Raw genomic sequence first — 23,965 nt, 5'->3', positions numbered from 1 at the left:
AAGAAAATTCTTGTTTTTTCTTTCTAAAAATCGATATTGGCCGAGAGACAATCAAATAGATTTTCTCTTTAGCGGGCATTTCCATATAGGACTTGTTATAATTATAAGAAAACAAGGAGGTTATATAAAAAAGCTTTTTTGTCGATTATTTATCAAGAAAGCAAAAAGGGTTCTTATCAAATCAACCATAAAATTGGAAAGAAGCATAAAGTAAGTAGACCTGACTCCTTTAATGATGCCTCTATCCGCTATTCTGATATATAAATTCGATGTAGATGAAATTGTATAAGCGATTTTTTTATTTCCTTAGACTTAGACCGCGCAAGACAAGAATTTTTCGCTATTTACGGTTTCATATTCTTGTTACTAGATGTTCTATAGGAATAAGAAGAAATCTCAACTCCTTTACGCTACACATAAAATTGGATTTCGAAGGTCCATTTTTCTTTCTGAATCCTCTATATTAGTTCTTCCACCCATGCAACACAGAGGGAATGGGAAAAGAAGGGTTACTTTTATTTTCATTTTCCCCTTAAAAGATAGACTTTGAAATAGGAGTCTTGGAATAATGCTGAATTTAAAGGTTTATTTCTTTCTATAGTATAAGAAAAACAATTTATTTCTATTTCTGTAGTATAAGAAAAACAAATCGAATCAAATTCATGGATTTACCACGACCTCGGTTGTGACTGTGACTCCATAGATAAAAATGGGAAATTTCTGTCTTTGAGACCATTGAAAAAGGGCATTGAACGACAAAGAAATCGTCCACAGATAATAAAACTGTCATATGCCTTGGAAAGTGATATGAGGTGCTCGGAAATGGTTGAAGTAATTGAATAGGAGGATCACTATGACTATAGCCCTTGGTAGAATTCCTAAAGAAGAAAATGATCTGTTTGATACTATGGATGACTAGTTACGAAGGGACCGTTTCGTTTTTCTAGGATGGTCTAGCCTATTGCTCTTTCCTTGTGCTTATTTCGCTTTAGGGGGTTGGTTTACAGGGACAACTTTTGTAACTTCTTGGTATACCCATGGATTGGCTAGTTCCTATTTGGAAGGTTGTAATTCCTTAACCGCAGCAGTTTCTACCCCTGTCAATAGTTTAGCACACTCTTTGTTGCTACTATGGGGGCCCGAAGCACAAGGATATTTTACTCGTTGGTGTCAATTAGGCGGTCTATGGACTTTTGTAGCTCTCCAGGGGGCTTTTGCACTAATAGGTTTCATGTTACGCCAATTTGAACTTGCTCGGTCTGTTCAATTGCGGCCTTATAATGCAATCTCATTCTCTGGTCCAATTGCTGTTTTTGTTTCTATATTCCTTATTTATCCACTAGGGCAATCCGGTTGGTTCTTTGCACCGAGTTTTGGCATAGCAGCGATATTTCGATTCATCCTTTTCTTCCAAGGATTTCATAATTGGACGTTGAACCCATTTCATATGATGGGAGTTGTCGTAGTATTAGGTGCGGCTCTGCTATGCGCTATTCATGGAGCGACCATAGAAATCACTCTATTTGAGGATGGTGATGGTGCAAATACCTTTCGTGCTTTTAACCCAACTCAAGCTGAAGAAACTTATTCCATGGTCACTGCTAACCGCTTTTGGTCCCAAATCTTTGGTGTTGCTTTTTCCAATAATCTCTGGTCCATTTCTTTATGCTATTTGTACCCGTCACCGGTTTATGGATGAGTGCTATTGGCGTAGTTGGCTTGGCTCTGAACTCACGTGCCTATGACTTTGTTTCCTAGGAAATTCGTGTAGTGGAAGATCCTGAATTTGAGACTTTCTACACCAAAATATTCTTTTAAACGAGGGTATTCGTGCGTGGATGGCAGCTTAGGATCAGCCTCATGAAAATTGTTGGGGATATTACTACCAGTATGACCCGCCCAAGAGGGGCCGGGTCAGCCCTAATGGCGGGTTACATAAGAACCCTGATAAACATTCAAGATGATAGTTTACTAAACGTATAGAAGGCCCAAAGGCCTGGGGGCCGGTTTAAAGCCTGATACTGTAAACCGCCGTATGTAAGGAAAGCCTTGTAAATAAAGGCATGTAAAGGAAGTCACCGAGCCGGACACGATTATGAGCCGGCCGGGACTCTGTAGGCCACCAGGCGTCAACCCGTGTATATAAGGGGACGACCCGGTGGCGGTTTAGGACAAGAAACAACCAAGTCGATAACAAAGCCGGCGAGTTAAGCCTCTTGGAGATCGAAACTTCAGCAATACCAATCCCAACTAGACGTAGGCTTTTACCTTCATTGTAAGGGGCCGAACTAGTATAAAAACTCTCTCGTGTGTCCTTTGTCCCGATTAACCCCTTTAAGCATCCTAGTGTGATGGCCCTACGACTAATTCCTTGCTCTAGGACATCTGCCGTGTCAACTCCACGACAGTTGGCGCCCACCATGGGGCCGGCGCACGGTGGATTTGAGTTCTTGAAGGGCAACTTCGAAGGGCTCAAGGGATACGCTGTGGGCCGGATGACCAAGAGTCGTCGTGGCAAACTCTACATCGACGATGAAGGCTGGGGCCCCGAGGCCGGCTCGATCGAGTACGGGTACCGGGTCCCCTTCGGCGGAATTCACGTCTTCATCGGCCAGATCGGCGAGTCAGGCCCTGAGCCGGACGTCCACACCAACCTCATCGAAATGGCTCAGCATGCCGGGTCCACCCGTGTTCAATCTATCGTGAAACATGCCTTCGTGGGCTGCGTCCATGGCGATGAATACTCCGAAGGATCAATGGAAGGCGAGGAGACGGCCATCTGCTCTGATACTGCATCATCAACAGGTGAGACGGACTCGTTGTACCAGCTGCAAGACGGCATGCTCGGGGGCTGTTCCAATGGCAGCAGTATTCCGGACCCCCTTGAGCCGCCAAATTGGGCCGAAGTCTTCATGGAGGGGACGCAACCTGGGCAGAACTCCACCACAGCAGCAGGAGCAGCAGCTACCGGGTCGGTAGCAGCCGGGTTAGGAGACCCCGCGCGCCCCCCGGCTTAGGTTCTAATGGACCTCATGGATAGGCTGACAACTCTGTTAACCGCTACGGTAGAACCGGCGGATAAAGCCTAGCATGACACAGAAGTGGCACGCGTGCAGGAGGAGATGGTGCAAGCTAAGTAAAATCTAGCCGCGAGGAAACCCGAATGGTAGCGTAACAAGCAGCTCTGGATGCTCGTGCTCAGCAACTTCAAGCAGAAACTTTCCGGCTCTCGGTGGATCTTAATGCATCGAACAAGGTCATGAGGAGCAGGCATCAGAAAACTCAATCACGACTGCCTCTAACGCTGGATCCGAGGAACCTGTTCCATACACCCGGGGCTGGGGGGAGCAACCCGCCGGAGGCGAACCGGGTCACGACACCCGGTGCACCAGATCAGCCACGCGCCATGGAGCCACCCCGCCTGAATACAGCTCCTCCTCGTTATGTATCAACACCTCCGCGTCACTTCTCTAACCCTATGGAAAATCTCATCGCAGCGTCGGCTCGTTTGGCAGCTCCCCAATGGAAGGCGACTCGCCAGCAGCAATTGAAACCCGGAGGGTAAGAGAACTACTTCAGACAGCTTTGGCCCAGCAGGATGCATACTCCTACAGTCGAGACAGGATTCATTCAACTCCTCGCCCAAGCCAGAGCCTGAGTTACAGTAGGCACATGGAGTCCGCAGAGATGTCAAGTAATGCTCAACGCCACAACCAGTCATATAGGCATGAGCCGGTACGGGCTGGAGCCCTTAACTTGGCGGATCAGGAAAGGATTCGTCATGAGGCGGAACGGGCGGCTCAGATAGCGGCAGAGCAGGCAGCTCACCAAACCTTTCCGGTTTATCCAGCAACCTCGGTTGAGGTAGGAGTGGCCACAAGAACCGGAGGCGTGCCTTTCCTGGTCCCAGCCAAACGCAATGAACGGTTGCCCAAGGATTTCAAGGGGCCTCGTAAGGTGCCTAATTACACGGCTGACCTACAGTCGGGGGCTTGGATTGAGAGTTATGAGATGGCTATGGAGCTGTTGGAGGTTAGCGATACTGCGATGGCCAAGTATTTTACCATGATGTTGGATGGAACGGCTCGGACCTGGTTGAAGGGATTGCCACCCAATTCTATCGGCTCATGGGCAGAGTTGAAAGCATGGTTCATCCAGAACTTTAAGGACACATGTAAGCAGCCAATGCCGATTGTGGACCTGACCAATTGCAAGTAAGAGGATGGTGAATCTACAACCCATTGGGTGCGCCGGGTCAAGGAGATAATACATTCATCTGATAAGATGGATGCCGGCTCAGCAGTTTTGATGTTGGAGAAAAATTGTCACTTTGAACCTCTGAAGCAGAAGTTGGGGCGGCTTAAACGTGATTGTAATGACATGGGAACGTTGATGGCAGCTCTTGTCAAGTATGCCGATTCTGATACCGCCAAGGACCCGGTGTCTGACGAAGAAAAGGCAACAAAGGGAAATAAGAACGGCAATGGCAAGGGTCACCAGCATAACCTGGCGAATCAGGGAGGTAATAAACATAAGGCTGATGAGTTTGTTGCCAATACTAATGCGCAGGGTGGTAATCAGCGGCGCAAGGGCAGACAACCCCCTCGATCGGGCGGGTCAGGCCCCACCCTTGAGCAGTTGTTGAATGAACCTTGTCCAAAACACGGCACCCGGGAGAAACCAGCCACCCACTTGTGGAAGGATTGCACGATCATGAAGGCATTCAAAAATTCAAACGCATTTGATGGGGGTCACGGCCCAGGTGGTGGCTCAGGTGGAGGCGGCTTTCAGGCCCCGGGCGTCGGTTCAAGCGGAGGAGGTTTTCACGGTCAGGGTTATCCTGGTCACCAAGGAGGATATAATCAGCAACACGGCCAAGGGAATCAGCAGCAGCAGAAATCCGGCTATCAGAGCAACCCAAAGTAGTTGAGTAGTAGACAGTATCATGTCTTTACTACCAGTTTATGTAAGAGGGACCAGAAACTCCACAAGAGGGCCGTCAATGCCGTTGAGCCGGCAATTCCACGTTATCTACGTTGTTCGGAGTAGCCTATTGTGTGGAGCAGAGAGGATCACCCGCCCCGGGTTGATATTCCGGGTCACTTGGCTTTGGTAGTGGCACCTCAGGTTGGTGGGTACAAGTTTACTAACGTACTCATGGATGGAGGCAGCAGCATCAACATCCTCTACTATGAGACGTTCCGCCGGATGGGATTGACGTATAAAAATCTTAAACAATCCAACACTATTTTTCACGGTGTGGTACCTGGTAAATCGGCATACCCAGTTGGGAAGATTGAGCTGTAAGTAGCCTTTGGGGATGAATATGACTCCAGAGCAGAAAAATTAACCTTTGAAGTGGTTAAGATCAAAAGCCCATATCATGCTCTGTTTGGGCGGCCGGCTTATGCCAAATTCATGGCTCGGCCGTGTTACATATATTTGCAGCTCAAGATGTCGGGTCATAAGGGCACCATTACAGTACATGGGAGCCGGAAGATAGCGTTGGAATATGAAGAGGGTGATGCCGCCTATGCTGAATCTGTTTGTGCAACAGAGGAGTTAAAATTCTACAAGGATCATGTTGACCCGGCGGACATGACGTCATTAAAGAAAACAACAATAGAGCATGAGCCAGAGTTGAAATTCAAATCAGCTGATGACACTAAGATGGTTGACTTTGTACCTGGCGACTCATCCAAACAGTTCATCATCAGCGCAAACTTGGATCCGAAATAGGAAAGCGCGCTCATCGAGTTCATCCGTGAGAACCGGGACATCTTTGCATGGAAACCTTCAGACATGCCGGGTGTCCCGAGGGAACTCGCTGAGCACACTCTTAATATCGATCCAAAGTTCAAACCTGTCAGACAGTTTCTCCGACGGTTCAATGAAGAAAGGCGCAAGGCCATCGGAGAAGAGGTGGCCCGGCTCTTGGCAGCCGGGTTCATTGTGGAGGTCTTTCACCCAGAATGGTTAGCTAACCCGGTGCTTGTACTAAAAAAGAATGGCACCTGGCGTATGTGTGTGGATTACACAGATTTGAACAAGGCTTGTTCGGCTGATCATTTTTCTCTCCCCCTTATTGATCAGATCATTGATGCTAGGGCGGGTTGCGCACATTTGAGTTTCTTAGATGCTTATTCCGGTTATCATCAGATTAAGATGGCAGTCAAGGATCAAGAGAAGACAGCTTTTATAACTCCTTTTGGAGCTTTCTGCTATGTGTCTATGCCTTTTGGTCTTAAGAGTGCCCAGGCGACTTACCAGCGGTGTGTGCAGAATTGTCTTCATGATCAAATTGGGCGCAATGTTCATGCTTATGTGGATGATATAGTGGTGAAATCTAGGGAAGAGGAAACCTTGGTCACAAACCTGAAAGAGACTTTTGATAATCTTCGGGTTTACAAGATGATGCTTAACCCAGCCAAGTGTGTTTTTGGAGTGCTAGCCGGTAAGCTTTTGGGTTTCTTAGTGTCTAACCGAGGTATTGAAGCTAACCCAGAGAAAATCAAGGCAATCACATCTCTAGCCAAACCAACCTGCGTCAATGATGTTCATCGACTCGCGGGTCATGTGGCTGCTTTGAGCCGGTTCATAAGCCGGTTAGGGGAAAAGGCTATGCCTCTGTATCAGTTGATGAAGAAAACGGATGTTTTTGTTTGGAGCGATGCTGCGAATGCTGCTTTTGAGGATCTAAAGGCACAGCTGGCTGAGCCGCCGGTCCTGGCTGCTCCAATTGAGAAAGAGCCGCTATTGTTATACGTAGCTGCCAACTCACGGGCTGTTAGTGTGGCTATTGTGGTAGAGCGCGAGGAGGCTGGCAAAGAGCACCCGGTTCAGCGGCCGGTGTATTATGTCAGTGAAGTGCTAATTGAGTCTAAACAACGATATCCACATTGGCAGAAGCTTGTTTACGGGGTGTTCTTGGCGAGCCGGAAGCTTAAGCATTACTTTCAGGGACATCCAATCACTGTGGTTAGCTCTGCTCCTTTGGGAGACATTATTCAAAACAGAGAAGCCACGGGGCAAGTCGCCAAGTGGGCAATTGAGCTTGGGTCTCATGGGTTGAAGTATGTTCCACGTACTGCAATTAAGTCTCAAGCCCTGGTTGACTTCATCAATGACTGGACAGAGATGCAGATGCCGGAAGAGAAGCCGGACAACACATATTGGACTATTCATTTTGATGGATCCAGGCAATTGGAAGGCTCGGGGGCTGGAGTTGTGTTAACTTCGCCACGAGGTGATAAATTTTGTTATGTGTTACGGTTGATGTTTCCATGCACTAACAACGCAGCAGAGTATCAAGCCTTGCTCCATGGTCTTCGAGTGGCAAAGGAGATGAGCTTGAGCCGGGTCAGATGTCTTGGTGATTCAGATCTAGTGGCTCAACAGGTATCTGGCAAGTGGGATTCCAAAGACCCTCTCATGGCGGCTTATTGCCGAGAGGTCGATGCTGTTGCAGGATATTTTAAAGGTTATCAGGTGGAACACATTGACTGTCGAAAGAACGAAGCGGCTGATGCTTTAAGCCGGCTAGGGTCTCAGCGTAAGCCAGTGCCACCCAACACCTTTTTGGATGTTTTGCATAACCCCTCTGTCAAGTTGCCCACAGAAGAAGATTTAGCTGTTCCTGACCCAGAGGCGCGGTTGGTAGCGGCTCTTCATGTCATCCAAGATTGGACGATACCATTCTTGGCTTACATGACCCGGGGAGAGTTGCCAGCGGATGAGACCCTGGCTCAGCAGATAACCCGGTGATCTAAGTCCATGACGATTTCGGATGGAGAGTTGTTTCATCGCAGTGTTTCCGGAGCGTTTCAATGGTGTGTTTCCCCCGAAGAAGGTCAAGAAATCCTTCTGAGATCCATGAAGGCGATTGCGGTCATTACGCCGGGTCAAAATCTTTTGTGGCCAAAGCATTTCATCATAGTTTTTACTGGTTGACGGCTCATGCTGATGCAGAAGATCTGGTCAGTAGATGTGATGGATCTCAAAAATTTGCACGACGAGCGCATGTGCCGGCTCAAGAGCTCCGGATGATTCCAATCACTTGGCCATTTGCGGTCTGGGGGCTTGACATGGTGGGACCTTTCAAAAGGTCTAAGGATAAAAAGACACATCTCTTGGTGCCAGTTGAGAAGTTCACCAAATGGGTTGAGGCGGAGCCTGTGAGTAAGTGTGATGCAGCCACGGCGGTTCAGTTCATCAAAAAAGTAATCTTCCATTTCGGTTTTCCACACAGTATTATCACAGATAATGGCACTAATCTGTCCCAAGGGGCTATGGAAGAGTTTTGTCAGTGACAGCACATCCGGCTTGATGTTTCTTATGTAGCTCATCCTCAATCCAATGGTCAAGCGAAGAGAGCCAATTAGGAAATTCTGAAAGGGCTAAAACCCCAGCTTATGGTTCCTTTACAGCGAATGCCGGGTTGTTGAGTAGAGGAATTACCCTCAGTGTTATGGAGCATCAATACTACACCCAACAGGTCTACGGGTTACACACCCTTCTTCATGGTTTACGGAGCAGAAGCAGTGTTGCCTAGTGACATCTGTCATGACTCGCCCCGTGTAGAAGGTTATGTTGAAGCTAACAATGAAAAAGCTAGATAGGATGCACTTGACTTGCTGGATGAAGAAAGGGACTTAGCAGTGACACGGTCAGCAATTTATCAACAGGACCTGCGTCGTTATCACAGCCGCTGGGTTAAGTCCAGGACTTTTCAGGAAGGCGACTTGGTGCTTCGGCTCATCCAGGATCTTTCAGATGCACACAAGTTATCCCCACCTTGGGAGGGACCCTTTGTGGTCAGTAAAAATTTAAACAATGGGTCATACTACCTCATTGACGTTCGAGAGCATGCAGAGTCACGTAAGTCGGAAGAGGGGACCCGCCGGCCATGGAACATTGCTCAACTTCGGCCATATTACACCTGAGCCACCGGCTCTCAACATGTACATACGTTCACGTTGTATATACTATGATAAGCAATAAAGTAAGACCATCGGTCTCTTTTCACAGACTATACATCTTTATTATTTCTTACTTACAAATGACTATTAAGGAGCTGATCATATCTGAATCAAGTTTAACCTTTTTGGTCCGGCTTATGATCGTATCCGAATCTAGCTGCAAATCTCAAGGTCACTTGGGGCCTTCCTGTTCAAACATAGGTCGTATTCGAACCAAAGAGAACATAGCTATCGTAACCCTCTTGATCGGCTCAAGGCCAAACTCACTTGGGGGCTTCTTGATCGTATCTGAATCACAGCTTAACCCCTTTTGAGTTCGACTTGGATCGTATTCGAATCAGGGTCGTTAAAAACCTCTCAAGGTCATTTGGGGGCTTCCTGTTCAAACATAGGTCGTATTCGAACCAAAGAGAACATAGTTGTCAGTACCCTCTTAATCGGCGCAACGCCAAAGCCACTGGGGGCTATATGGTCGTATTCGAACCTTAGCTTAACCCCTTTGGTCCGGTTTACTGGTCGTATTTGAATCAGAAACCCCAGCCTTTTGAATACAGAGTTAAAATTATGTTTATTATCCGTTGCTTGCCTTTTAGCTTTTGTTGTTTCAATATTACAAATAAGATAGCCTAGTTTTCTTCACCGGCTCAATTATTGAACAACACAGCCGCCCGGGTTATTCAAGCCGGTGGCTCAAGGATCCAAAGGTACAAGCTACTAAGATATGATGATCATTGAGTATTCAAGAAGTATTAACGTTACATACATATTGAATTATCAAGTTCACCACCCGGATTATTAAAACTGGTGATCTAAGGATCAACAAGGACAAGGTATGGTTCTTACTTATACGCGCTTACCCGCTGCGTTAACTCAAGAATTGGTTTTAACCCTTATCCTTTCTTTATATTTGTCTCTGTTTGTTTATTGAGGTAAATATATTGGCTGTAAATTAGGGTGTTTAAACCCGTTTGGTTCTAAACCGCCTTGCAAGTCTTTTTCTTGTATTCACAGGAACAGAGTTCAAATATCGCAGAGACAAACATTAAACGATGCATAGATTGACATCTGGAAGCAGATTCACATAGAAGTATTTTATGCACAACGGCATAAGAAAACATGCGGTGTTTTAGCAACTAAGTTATTACAAGGCTTTATAAGCCTATGAAGATGATCATCGTCCCTCCCTCGCCGGTTCACCACCTTCTGTTTGCTAGAAGTTGGATTTTGACCAATCAAAGCCGTTCATGGCGACAAATTCGGCTTCGTCGTCAATCAGGCCGACTGGGTCAATTTCCAGGGCAAAGGTATCTTCTCTCACTGGTGGGATTAGACTGCTACTTTGTATGAAGGACTGGCCATCTTCTTATTTTCACTATCAAAACCCGGTTGGTACTTGTCAACATTGGTGTCATCTCCAAGACTAGTCGCCTGAGGCCGGACTTCGTGTACACACGCTATGAAATCATCCTGATCAAACGGAGACCCGTCCTCCTTCACAGTAGGGTAACCTCTTGCTACGTCCGCCGGGTCTAAGTCTGGCACCCAAGCCTTGGAGCGGCTTAGGGCAATCAAAGCTCCGGCTCGCGCGCAGGAGCGTTTTACTTCTTGGAATCTAACAGGAAGGATGGACAGCTTCTTCAGGACATCGCTAAGCCGGTTGGGTCCTTGATTTGCAGGAGAGATAGCGGCCAGAGCCCGTTGTGCACCAATATACAATTGTTCAACCAAGGTGTATACTGCCTTCAGTTTAATCAACGGGTCTTTGCTTAGATTTTTACTTCGTGGACCTGCATATATTTTTAACAGAGTAAGTTGGCGGATTATACTCCGGTTTGGCAAAAATTATGCGAAAGGTCAAATCAGGCAGCTTACCAAAGATAGCAGCGACCATCTGAGACACCTGGCCCTTTAAACCGTTCAGCTCTGTTGAAATTTCTTTCAGAGCTGTTTCGGCCGTCTCAGCTCGTCGGGTCAGAAGTGTTTTCTCATTTTCCCAAACCTTCTCCTTGGCAGCAAAGCTGGTCTTCAAATTTTCCAGTGCAGAAAGGCTCATTTGCAGTTTGGAAGTGGAAGATTTGATTTCGGACTCCTGACTTGCTAGTCGGGTCTTTGCGTCCGACAATTGAGAGTTCAATTCAGACAAGGCATTCTGTGAAACGTTCAGATAAGTCAAGACTTGGTTTCAAATTCAAATACTCAAATTCAAGATTCAAGTCTCAAATTACTTTACGAGTAACCACTTGACACTTGGGGGCTAATGTATGCCAAATCAATTTTTTATGACTCTGCTAACATATTTAAAGTCCCAAGTCCCTTATAAAGTAACATCACTTGGCACTTGGGGGCTAATGTACGCAGTTCAGCAAAGTTATCAAGGTTAAACCGGAGGATTAAGTATTTTGAAGACGGTTTTAAATTATAAAGTACCAATTCATTGATGGTCAAAATAAACCGGTCCTTGGGGACTATAGGTGAAGTCTTTGTTTCTATCAATATTAGGCAAAGATTCAGAGGTAAAAGTCTTGGACTGTACTTTAAGCCTACAGGTTATTCTGTTTCTCTCATAATCTAAAGACTTGAGGGCTGAAGGAATATTAGTAAACCAGAAACAACGTACCTCGTACTTCAACTGAAGCTGCTTGACCATCTCGATCTCAGACTCACGACTAGAGTGTACATGACTAAGATAGCCGGATAAGATATCACTGGCATTGAGACGGTCATAATTGGCAACATCAAAGTGAACCTTATGCCTTTCCAATGCTTCTTGCTTTGCTGTGCACCGAGCCAACACCGTTGGGTTCCCCGGCTCAAAAAAGCGACTCCCAGTAATCTGAACATCTTGAACACGTGGAGACGGCGGGTCGGTTGAGCTTGATGGTCCAGCTCTAGAAGGATTCATAGTGGCTTTGTCAAGGGACGGCTCTGGAGGATTTGCTTCATTGACAATAGGCGGGTCTTTTGGGGCGTCAGTTAATGGAGAAGGCGGCCTAGCCAGGTCAGATGCTAGTACCGGCGGGTCTTCCGCCGGTTTTGTTGCCTTCGCCTTCTTGGATTTAGCCTTGTCGCTAAGGAAAAAACATTGCAGGGTAGTCAGCATCAAGATACAATTGATCAACCCGGAAGAAAAGAGGATTTCTTATTACCCAGGAGCAGTCTTGAAAGCCGGAAATTGTGTTTGTGATGAGTCGCCTAAGGAATGAGACACCTCCTGAAAAGGTAAAAGAAAGGAGTTAAAAGAAATACAAGGAGCAGGATTCATTAAAACAAGTTAAGGACAGTAATAAGTAAACCTCGTTCGGGCGTTTCCGAGGGGTCTGTTGAAGGACGACAGCCGGTTCATCTTCAATCTCAACTTCACGGCGGCTTTCATGTTGCTGCTTTTTCAAATGAAAGTTGGGATCCAAGTGAGCTAAGGGGTTAGAAAACCTTACTTTACGGATCACTCGTCGAACTTTGTGTCTTGGTAAGGGCTTTGAGTTGGAGGAAATGATAGTTACCTCTGCTTCCCCGGCCTGACTGGCCCTAGTGTCATCCTGGTAAGGATCAGTGTCAATAAGATTGTTAAAAAGTTGGCCAAGGGAATCAAGGGCTACCTCCGAGTCAGACGTGTCATCAAGTTTCATTAAATCTTCAACAGTGGCTTTCTTCTTCTTCTTAGTTCTCCGGGTCGTCTTCTTGGTGTTCATGGCGGCGGCTTTCGCCTTCTTGGCAGCCTCGTGTCATATTTCACCTTCCAAAAGCCAGAATTGGCCTGCAAAGACAAGAAGAAAGATTAGTGCTAAAGTAGTATAGCTGAGCAAAACACAAAGGAAAAGAGATCAGAATATACTTACTTCTGGTACCGGGTTAAGCTTGCAGAAGGGATTTAACCCAACAATGTTGCAGTCCTCATATTTCCCATTCACCAAAAGGTTTGACATTGAAACAATGTCTTCTTCGGTGAGTTCAACTGGGCTGTGACGAAGAGAGTCGTCCGGGCCTCCACCGTATTCATACATCAGTTTTGATCGATGGCTTAATGGAATAACCCACCATGAGATCCAACAGCGGGTCAGATCTACTCTGGTTAAACCGTTCCCCAACAAAGCGTTGATTCTTCTGATGGATGGAAGCAGCCTCTTGCGTTCAGCAATGGTGAGTTTATCCGGAAGGGTGAACTTGGAGTCAAGACGACCGGGGCGGTAACCCTGCATCAGCTTCTCGTTTGCTGGAGAGATATCCTGACAGTAAAACCAAGTTTGGTTCCAGTCCTTTGGGTGACTTGGTAAAACTGTGAGAGGGAAGACAGCACCCTGACGACGCTGAATTGAGATGCCTCCAAGTTCTAAGCTGGGACCGTTGGTGCATTCGTTCTGCCGATTCAGATAAAAGTACTCTCTAAACAGCTCTATGGTCGGCTCTTGCTGAAGATACACCTCACAAAGCACTTGGAAATTACAAATATTAGATATGGAATTGGATCCAAGGTCCTGAGGATGGAGTTTGAAAAAAATGAAGGACCTCTCTGAAGAATTTTGAACCGGGCGGTGAAAAGCCACGGTTAATGTGGTCAGTGAAGACAATCACTTCTCCGTCTTTTAGATTGGGGTGTTCTTCCTCCGGGTTAGGAGCACGATAAGACATGATAGTTTTTGAAGGCAGAAACCCAATGATGAAGAACTCTTTTAACCGTTCCTCGGTTATGGATGAGGGGACCCAGTTACAGACGGTGGGTGTCTTTGACGGCATGGCGTGTAAGGGACTAAAAAAGGAAAAACAACATGCCGGTTCAATTTACAGCTAAAGGTTGAGGTTGTAAAACAAGTAACAGCGGCTTAAACTAAGGGCTAATGACATATAAGGAAAAGAAAGCCAGAGTGGTAAGCCGCCATGACTACAGATTTTCTCAGAAAACAGATTCAGCTAAGTCTTGGCATAAACAAGTTTCACCAAGCTCTCATTACTATTTTGGATCAAATGGCTGTCCCAAAAAGAAAATATTCTAGACCTAAAACTCCAGTACAGATGAGTTTATTAGCTAACAAAGCATCTATACAGGAGAAAGAGATCTACTGCTATCTAAAATGAATGCCAAACAGATACCGCAGAAGTTCTACACTATCGGACGATCAGGAAAGGGCATCGGAGGTGAAATCTACCAAGAGTCTGTGACGAACTCCGACGAACACCGACAAACTCGAGAAGCCGTAATGCAGATCTAAGGCAGAGAAGGAAATGGACTTACAGATGCAGGGCTACTGCGGAGGTTCGTCGCGTTTCTCTGGTCAAATCAGGTCGATGCAGCGGCCTGAGGTGAAGAAGACGAGGAGATCTGCGGTGGCGGTGGCAGAGCTCGAGCGGCAGTGAAACAGCGAGAGGAGGAAGACGACCGAAGGAGGAGAATGAACAAGACCTAAGTCGTACCTATTTATAAGGGAGTGCGCGAACAGGTGGGCGCGAAAATCAAGGAGACCCGAATAATGATTATCCAAATAAACGGACGCCTCGATTCTCGGAAAGCATTAAAAAATGAAAGATCCGTTGGAAGATGACGTCATGAAAGTTTTTTGTGTTTTCAAAAGATGACGTCACGGCGGGTTACAAAAGTTTTCAGACAGGGGATGGATTCCACCTAAGTATTAAAGATTGACAGAGAACAAAGTTCAAAGTCAACCTGGGGCCTAATGTTGGGGATACTACTACCAGTATGACCCGCCCAGGAGGGGCCGGGTCAGCCCTAATGGCGGGTTACATAAGAAGCCCGACAAACATTCAAGATGATAGTTTACTAAATGTATAGAAGGCCCAAAGGCCTGGGGCCGGTTTAAAGCCTGATACTGTAAACCGCCGTATGTAAGGAAAGACTTGTAAAGAAAGGCATGTAAAGGAAGTCACCGAGCCGGACATGATTATGAGCCGGCCGGGACTCTGTAGGCCACCAGGCGTCAACCCGTGTATATAAGGGGACGACCCGGTGGCGGTTTAGGACAAGAAACAACCAAGTCAATAACCAAGCCGGCGAGTTAAGCCTCCTGGAGACCGAAACTTCAACAATACCAATCCCAACTAGACGTAGGCTTTTACCTTCATCGTAAGGGGCCGAACTAGTATAAAAACTCTCTCGTGTGTCCTTTGTCCTGATTAACCCCTTTAAGCTTCCTAGTGTGATGTCCCTACAACTAAGTCCTTGCTCTAGGACATCTGCCGTGTCAACTCCACGACAAAAATCATATATTCCCTGAGGAGGTTCTACCATGTGGAAATGCTCTTTAATGGAACTTTCGTTTTAGCTGGTCGTGACCAAGAAACCACTGGCTTTGCTTGGTGGGCTGGGAATGCCAGACTTATCAATTTGTTTGGTAAACTACTTGGAGCTCATGTAGCCCATGTTGGATTAATCGTATTCTGGGCCGGAGCAATGAACCTATTTGAAGTGGCCCATTTCGTACCAGAAAAGCCCATGTATGAACAAGGATTTATTTTACTTCCACACTTAGCTACTCTAGGTTGGGGAGTAGGGCTAGGGGGAAGTTCTAAATACTTTTCCGTACTTTGTATCTGGCATACTTCACCTAATTTCCTCCGCAGTCTTAGGCTTCGGTGGCATTTATCACACGCTTCTGGGACCCGGGACTCTTGAGGAATCTTTTCCATTCTTTGGTTATGTCTGGAAAGATAGAAATAAAATGACTACAATTTTGGGTATTCACTTAATTTTGCTAGGTCTAGGTGCTTTTCTTCTAGTACTCAAGGCTCTTTATTTTGGAGGTGTATATGATACCTTGGCCCCTAGGGGAGATGTAAGAAAAATTACCAATTTGACCCTTAGTCCCAGTGTTATATTTGGTTATTTTACTAAAATCTCCTTTTGGTGGAGAAGGGTGGACTGTTAGTGTAGATGATTTAGAAGATATAATTGGTGGGCATGTATGGTTGGGTTTTGTTTGTGTATTTAGCAGAATTTGGCATATTTTAACCAAACCCTTCGCATGGGCTCGCCGTGCATTTGTATGGTCTGGAGAAGGTTACTTGTCTTATAGTTTAGCTGCTTTATCTGTCTTTGGTTTTATCGCTTGTTGTTTTGTATGGTTCAATAATACAGCTTATCCGAATGAGTTTTATGGACCCACCGGGCCAGAAGCTTCTCAAGCTCAAACATTTACTTTTCTAGTTAGAGACCAGCGTCTTGGAGCTAATGTGGGATCCGCTCAAGGACCCACATGTTTAGGTAAATATCTAAGGCATTCCCCAACTGGGGAGGTTATCTTTGAAGGGGAAACTATGCGTTTTTGGGACCTTCGTGCTCCATGGTTAGAACCTCTAAGGGGCCCCAATAGTTTGGACTTGCGTAGGTTGAAAAAAGACATACAACCTTGGCAAGAATGAAGCTCGGCAGAATATATGACCCACGCTCCTTTAGGCTCTTTAAATTCCGTGGGTGGCATAGCTACCGAGATCAATGCAGTTAATTATGTCTCTCCTAGAAGTTGGTTATCAACTTCTCATTTTGTTCTAGGATTCTTCTTTTTTGTGGGCCATTTATGGCATGCAGGAAGAGCCCGAGCTGCTATAGCAGGTTTTGAAAAGGGAATCGATCATTATTTGGAACATATTCTTTACATGAACCCTCTTAACTAAGATTTTCTTATCTATACATGTTCTACTTTTTTATGTTCTGGCTCAGTTATTCCATCTAGCCGAGCCATTCATTCCTTTTTATGAAAGAAAGATAAGGGACAAAAAAAATAAAAGAAACAAACGTATTCAATAAGCAAAAGGAGAGAGAGGGATTCGAACCCTCGATAGTTCCTACAACTATACCGGTTTTCAAGACCGGAGCTATCAACCACTCATCCATCTCTCCACAGCCTAATCCTTTTTTTACTCCTACAAATAGAACATAGCCATATAAAAAATAAAAAGATTTATTAGCCTCTAGAAAGATATCAGATACAAGTTCCTTTTTGATATATCTCTGTATACTGTATACACGGATACAGGATCTGCTATACCCGCTTGTGAAATAAAGAGTAAATAATCTCTTCTCACCCCCATATCCAAATAAAAAAGCGGTTTAAGTAATAAATTTGAATTAAAGAGAAGATTCAATGGATTCATGATTAAACCCCTCCTACTTCTTGTATTTTTTTACAATTTTAGTTTAAGTGAGGGATCAAATATGTAGTCAACTTTATTTGACGGTAGCTTGGAGGATTAGAAATATGACTATTGCTTTCTAATTAGCTATTTTTGCATTAATTGTGACTTCCTCAGTCTTAGTAATTAGTGTACCCCTTGTATTTGCTTCTCCCTATGGTTGGTCAAATAATTAAAATGGTGTATTTTCCGGTACATCATTATGGATTGGACTAGTCTTTCTCGTAGCTATTCCGAATTCTCTCATTTCTTAAATTAAATTTGGTTAATATTTATTAACCCCATAAAAAAGAAATAATAAAGGCCATTTCTTCTAAAAAAATTAGAATAGTGAGACGTATTAAAACGCAATTTGCGTTTTGAATTGCTAGCTCTTCTCTTTCAGTATTATGAAATTCCATTCCCATTAGAATATTCATTGACAGATAATAAAAAAAGGAAAACTCTAATATAATAGAAAATGAAATGAAACGGTTGACCCAGGCGGATATACGCTATAAAATATATACCATAGCGAGCATAGCTAAATGGTAAAATATCTCCTTGCCAAGGAGAAGATACGGGTTCGATTCCCGCCGCTCGCCCGCTTAATTTATCGAAGTACAATGATAAAAAGTTTAGTCTAGTTAACTGTTTAACTACTTATATTAAATTAAGTATTAATCAGGTGTTAGTCTAGTGTCGTATCCCTTACTATCTTACCCATCCTTTGCATCCCACTCAAAAAAGAGGGCGCTCCGGAGGCAGAAATAGAACTCGCCAACAGAGCTCCAAAAATTGGGTATTAACTAAGGCAAACAACAGGCAAACTCTTTTTAAAGGGAAGGGAGAGGTAGACTATCCCTTTCGTTTCATTTTTATTTTCTGCAGGATAGGGAGAAACATTGCGCCTTCTTTTTTTAAAGGCAAGTGACTTTGCAAACTGCTCAATTTTGCCCTCTAGGGCCGAGAACTAATGAATAAAAAAGGTTTGGATACGCCCCTCTACCATATCTAGAGAAATAGAATAGTCCTTCTATATAGACTGCTAAGTGCGGAGACGAGAATCGAACCCGTGACCTCAAGGTTATGAGCCTCGTGAGCTACCAAACTACTCTACTCCACTCTGGAGTACCAGAAACTGGTGGACAAAAAAGGCTTGAACACAAGCCTCTAACATGTCTAGACAAATAGAATACTCCTTTATACAGAATGGAGCGGGTAGCGGGAATCGAACCCGCATCGTTAGCTTGGAAGGCTAGGGGTTATAGTCGATGGTGGTTGATTATTTTTAATCTCTCTAATTCAAAACCGAACATGAAATTTTGATTTCATTCGGCTCCTTTATGGATATTCTCACCACTTAACATCTATGTCAGCTTTTCTATTTGAATGGAACCAAAGCTCTCCGCTTTCTAGATGATCCTTATAGAGTAGGAGATAGAAATTCTATCTAAATCCATCTAATCTACTTACTTCGTTACCTAATTTCATTCAAGAGATCCTGAGGAACAGAATTGGGTTTCCACCAAGCTGAAACAATATGCGGATGGTTCTAGTAAACCAAAACTATCGTTTTTTAGCTATTTGGCTTCCTTATTCCTTATTTTAAGAAGATTTAGTTACGATTGGAAATCAACATTTTTGTATCTTCATCCATAGATCCTTTACTCATATTTTAAAAATTGGAATAGTTAATCCAATGCAAAATGATGCTTCGCAACTCTGTACTCATAATCCTATTTTTATTTTGGATGCAATTTAAATTAGTCTTTGGATACAAATCGCCAGAATGTATATTCTTCCTCAATATGCTATTGAGAGGAAAATAATTTAATCCTTTATAAGAACTAAAGTTTTCATCGGAATATAAAAATAAAAAACTTAAGGATGCCTTAAGTATATCATTTCAAATTCAATTATTAATACAACGAATCACACTTTTACCACTAAACTATACCCGCTACATTGTAGATTATGGTATAAATGATACCCTTTGTCAAGGATAGCCATTTGACAAGAAGGCTAATTCCCCCTTATTTAATCAGATGGAGAAGGTTCATGACATTGAGCCGTTGGTACTTCTACTTCGATCGCTCGCCTTTACTTTAGGATTTAGATGGCCCCTCTGGTCTGTAAAAAAAATCTTTTCTTACCATGCTAATAGCGCCTGAACCAAATGTATTTATTTTGATTAGGATCCTATTCTACGGTTACGACTACAATAATAATTATTTACTTTGCAAGGATGTAAGTGTGTCCGACTGCTAATTTTTTTTATTATTCCTACAATATAAACTAGGGGATATAGTGGGTAACGCTGTCCCTATAAATTCCTTTTTTCCTTTTCTTTTTTGTCCAGAATTGAACAAAAAAGAAATTATGGAAGATTTTTTCTTCCCCCATTAAGTCTGAGCCATAGAGTAAGAGTGACATGAGTTTTCCAAATTCATCATAGACTTTCCCTATGGCTAGATAGAAGTAAGCAGAAAAGAGTTGTAACTTAAAGAAAAAACGGAAAGGGCCGACAGATTTACCTTATGTAAAGAAGATCCTAAAAGTCTCTGATTAGTCGACTCTCTGCATTTAACACTTTCCTCTCTCTCCTTTTTTCCACTGACTCAATTTTAGTTTATTAGATTCTTGTTCAAAAGAATGAAAAAAGTTCAATAGAACTAAGAACACATAAAAAATAGCATAGAGGATCAAGGTCATTACCAAAAGTTCCTCCCAAGGATCATATATCCTATTGGGTATCTGTTCCCCGCCTTTTCCCGCTAGGATCGAAAATCTTATATTTTCCATATCCATATACCATTGAATCCTTGGGGATCCAGAATCCGCCTATTTTACTAGTCTTCGGAAACGGAAAACCCTGAACGAAGAAGAGTTGGATATGTTATGTAGGGTATGTTTTTTATTAATTTTATTTTGTGCTCTCAAGATATCGATATATACATATACAATCTCTACATAATGTCTCTCTCTATCTCTATATTATATATATATAATATGTACATTATGCAGTAGACCCATAATGGGAAATCCAAGTGGCTAATTTTTGAATTAAATAAAAAGCCCTTTTAACTTAGTGGTAGAGTAATGCCATGGTAAGGCATAAGTCACCGGTTCAAATTCGATAAAGAGCTTTTTAAATTAGTGGTAGAGTAATCTCGTGCTAAGACGTAAGTCGTTGGTTCGAATCTGATAGAGTACTTTTCTACTAAATTGATTCACTTTTTTTCTTTGTTTTTGAAACTTTCTCTATATTTATAGAGAATTTTATGACTTAGTGCGGGATGGATGCATTTTTGGTCTGAATACTAAATGAAGCACGGAGAATTAATCTATAACGATCAACTAAAAAATCCTAGATGAAAACATAACAGAAAATTTGGAAAAAACTCTTTGCTTTGGATCTATTTATACTTTTCGAGTATATTGACAATTCCAAAAAACTGCTCATACTATGATTATAGTATAATCACGAGCGGTTGTATATGGCCCTATCGTCTAGTGATGCCCCTATTGTCGAGTGGTTCAGGACATCTCTCTTTCAAGGAGGCATCGGGGATTCGACTTCCCCTAGGGGTAGGGAGTATTATGAAAGGAGGTTAATCATAGATTAGCAAAAACCCTGGAATAAATTCTTCCTGGGTCGATGCCCGAGTGGTTAATGGGGACGGACTGTAAATTCGTTGACAATGTCTACGCTGGTTCAAATCCAGCTCGGCCCAAACCAAAAATCTAGGGCTTCGTGAGTATGAACTAATTCTTCCATAAAATAAAATGTCTGATCTATAGAAATAAAAGATAAAGAAAAAAGGATTTTTTTTCTAATCCATATCTCTCTCATTCCTTCCTTACAAACAAAAGAGTTTTTCTTATTGAAGGCTGGATTATTATCCAATTTTAGTGATAAAAAATCACGACATACTAGTTATGTCACTCTCACTATACCCACATATAATATAATATGTGGGTATGTAGTATATGATTCGTCTATTTCTTAGAGTATGAAAGACGAATCGAATCTTCGTACAGTTCTGTTTAAGAACGGGTATGCCATACACCCCACGAGGATTGTAGTTCAATTGGTTAGAGCACCGCCCTGTCAAGGCGGAAGCTGCGGGTTCGAGCCCCGTCAGGCCCAAACTAGGGTTTAATGAATGGAGAAATTGATATTTCCTTTTACCATCCTCATCTTAATTTCCTATTCCACTCTTATGGAATAGAGTATCGGTATTTTACCGGAATCCATACATAAATCGTATTCCCTTTTTATTTCAGACCTCTTTTCCCCATCTCACTTCTACTGCTTATTTGGATGTCTATGTGACCCATAGAAAGTTGGTCATATAATACATACATAATTGTATGTGTAACTATAAGAAAAAAGAAGGGAAATTGTATAAGATTAAGAAAGTATAAGATTAAGAAAGCTCGTGGGTTAGAGATATAGAAAAGAAAAAGTAGAAAAGGATTAAAAAAGAGGGAATTCCTAATCCAATCAGAAAACCCATTTTGGTCTTAGTGTGGATAGAGGATCTTCCTATGTTATACTATATAACTCTCATCCATGAAATATAACTCTCATCCATGAATTGATTTGATAGATCCGATATTCATAATATTGAATTGATTCAGTATTATCAGAATGCAAGCCCTACCCTTGAATTTACAAGATACCACTTTTCCCTCTCCATGGGATTACATCCTGAGTTATTGTGAAAATAAAAAATAAAGAGGTTATGGAAGTCAATATTCTCGCATTTATTGCTAGTACACTATTCATTCTAGTTCCTGCTTCTTTTTTACTTATTATTTATGTAAAAACAGTCAACCAAAATAATTAATTGGAATTCCAATTAATAATTGAAGAAATTAAAAATGGATTAAATAAAAAATCCAAGTCTTAAATGAAAGGATCTGGTTGGAATCTTAAAGTGTGGTAGAAAGAACTACATATAGTTTTTTCTACGACACTTTAGATTCTTTCTATTATATTATCTTTGAATCTACATAGAATAGATTAGTAGATTGAAATAGTTAAGTAGTCTAATTCAATTTCTTTTTTCATTGCATCCACTTAATTTCAATCAGGTCAAAATAAAAAAAAATCTAAGACAATTCTTGACCAAAGAATCCATGGAAGGAAAGAAAAATAATATTAAAAATAGACTATAGTAAATAGTAAAAGGAAATGGAAAATGTGTGATATGCCGTGAATAGTTTCGTGGAAGAAAGTCTAATTTTCTTATGTATGGAACTTTTTTTAACCATTCGTCATTTCTAGTAGAAATTCTGAATTGGTATAATGGCTCTTTCTTACATTGCAACTTACAATACAAGAGTTTCTTACAGGAGTGAAAAAAAACTAAAGAAAAAGATTAAAGAATAACATTTGACAAAATGATTAACGCAAAATGATCCATTAAAGAAAAGAATTGATACAACAATTTGATTACTTAATCAATTAGTAGTATCCCTAGAGTCCACTCCTTCCCCATACTACTAGTGAAATAGAAAATGTAAAGACTACCATTAAAGCAGCCCAAGCGAGACTTACTATATCCATCTAAATTATGTCTCCTATTTCTATGAAGGGATTATTCTACTATTGATCAATAATCATAGTGGAATCAAGGGTACAGAGTCAAAAAGGGATTCTGCCCTAAGGCCATGGATCAATCAGTTCAAGGAATTTACTCCTAACAAATTCTTATAGGAATTCTGGTAGAATTAGAGAGCATTAAAAATAGGATACTATAGCCCTTTTTTCCTTAAAAAAGAAAGAGTACGGGAATGATGTCCTGAATAGAAGAAGCGAGAATATGAAGATTTTTTATTCCTTTTGTTACTCTTTTTTTAAGCAAAGGACGCCCGAATATACCATAAAATTATCAATAGATAAGTATTTATTGGATACCTACGTTACCTAATGTTTATTTTTGACCTAAACCCTGCAGCCTTGCTTTGTACCATTCTATGAAAGAATGAAGAGATTTTATCCATAACACAACTCCTAAATTGATTTTTGATCGACCTATTTAATTTGATTCTCGTTAGAATTAAGTAGTCCTTACTTTAGTGTATGTAGGTAACATAAGATGTACGAGAAAAAAATGTATAATAATTAGTAAGTCTAGATATTCTTTCGTGGAGTCCCTTCTTGAATCTTAGATTGAAAAAAAAAGAATACCCCTTAGAGACCTTTCTTTGGATACCAAGATTTCTGACATCTTATCCTCGTATTTTAAAATTATCAAATCAAATCTCAATTAATAACCAATTCAAATTCATATAATAAAAGAATAAGGAAACACTACCTTGCCCCTATTGATAACCATTTTGGCCACTACCGTCAAAACAAACCCTAACCCTAGTTTGAGGATAGAACTATGGTATGGTTTCTCTAAACCCAATATCGGCAGGCCCAGTTACTCTCTTGCCCGAACTTATGCAAAGTAAAAATTTATCGAATTCGATCAGCACTATAAAAAAACCCTAAGTATTTTATTGATCAGGCGGCACCCAGATTTGAACTGGGGATAAAGGATTTGGAGTCCCCTGCCTTGCCGCTTGGCCATGCCGCCAAAAAATCCGATCAAAAATCTAGAAAACAACAAATATTCTTCCACATTTTCTTACGAAAAGCCCCTTTTATTTTGAATATAATTCTACTTACTTTTTTCGAATCTTTTTCAAAAAATCTATTCCTGCATTTTTTGATCTAGTTTCTATTATTCTCCTCGATAGATTCTATCTTAAAAAATACATTGTTAACACAATAAAACTTCCCATTTCTTTCTATTGAGATGAAAAAGAAGAAAAAGTGGATTTCTATTCACAGGCTGCAAAATTCAGAA

The 23,965-nt window shown here is 42.3% G+C and overlaps 1 long non-coding RNA gene, 2 other non-coding genes and 1 pseudogene across 3 annotated transcripts; 2 read left to right on the top strand and 2 right to left on the bottom strand.

The window, feature by feature from the left end:
• Nucleotides 1-742: 742 nt before the first annotated feature.
• Nucleotides 743-12,954, bottom strand: LOC123086036 (uncharacterized). Its single transcript, XR_006440302.1, has 3 exons — nucleotides 12,943-12,954; nucleotides 10,623-10,626; nucleotides 743-1,199 (listed from the first exon to the last, which is right to left on the bottom strand). It is a non-coding gene; the product is annotated as an uncharacterized lncRNA (long non-coding RNA).
• A 2,241-nt stretch (nucleotides 12,955-15,195) lies between these two features.
• Nucleotides 15,196-16,598, top strand: LOC123083805 (photosystem II CP43 reaction center protein-like; annotated as a pseudogene).
• A 4,153-nt stretch (nucleotides 16,599-20,751) lies between these two features.
• Nucleotides 20,752-20,833, top strand: TRNAY-GUA (transfer RNA tyrosine (anticodon GUA)). Its single transcript has one exon. It is a non-coding gene; the product is annotated as a tRNA-Tyr (tRNA).
• Nucleotides 20,834-23,621: 2,788 nt separating this feature from the next.
• TRNAW-CCA (transfer RNA tryptophan (anticodon CCA)) lies at nucleotides 23,622-23,692 on the bottom strand. Its single transcript has one exon. It is a non-coding gene; the product is annotated as a tRNA-Trp (tRNA).
• Between the last annotated feature and the right edge of the window lie 273 nt (nucleotides 23,693-23,965).

Source organism: Triticum aestivum, chromosome 4A, assembly GCF_018294505.1.
Source record: "Triticum aestivum cultivar Chinese Spring chromosome 4A, IWGSC CS RefSeq v2.1, whole genome shotgun sequence".
NCBI lineage: Eukaryota > Viridiplantae > Streptophyta > Magnoliopsida > Poales > Poaceae > Triticum > Triticum aestivum.
Note: the sequence above shows the minus strand (reverse complement) of the source record. Positions and strands in the feature narration are given on the sequence as shown.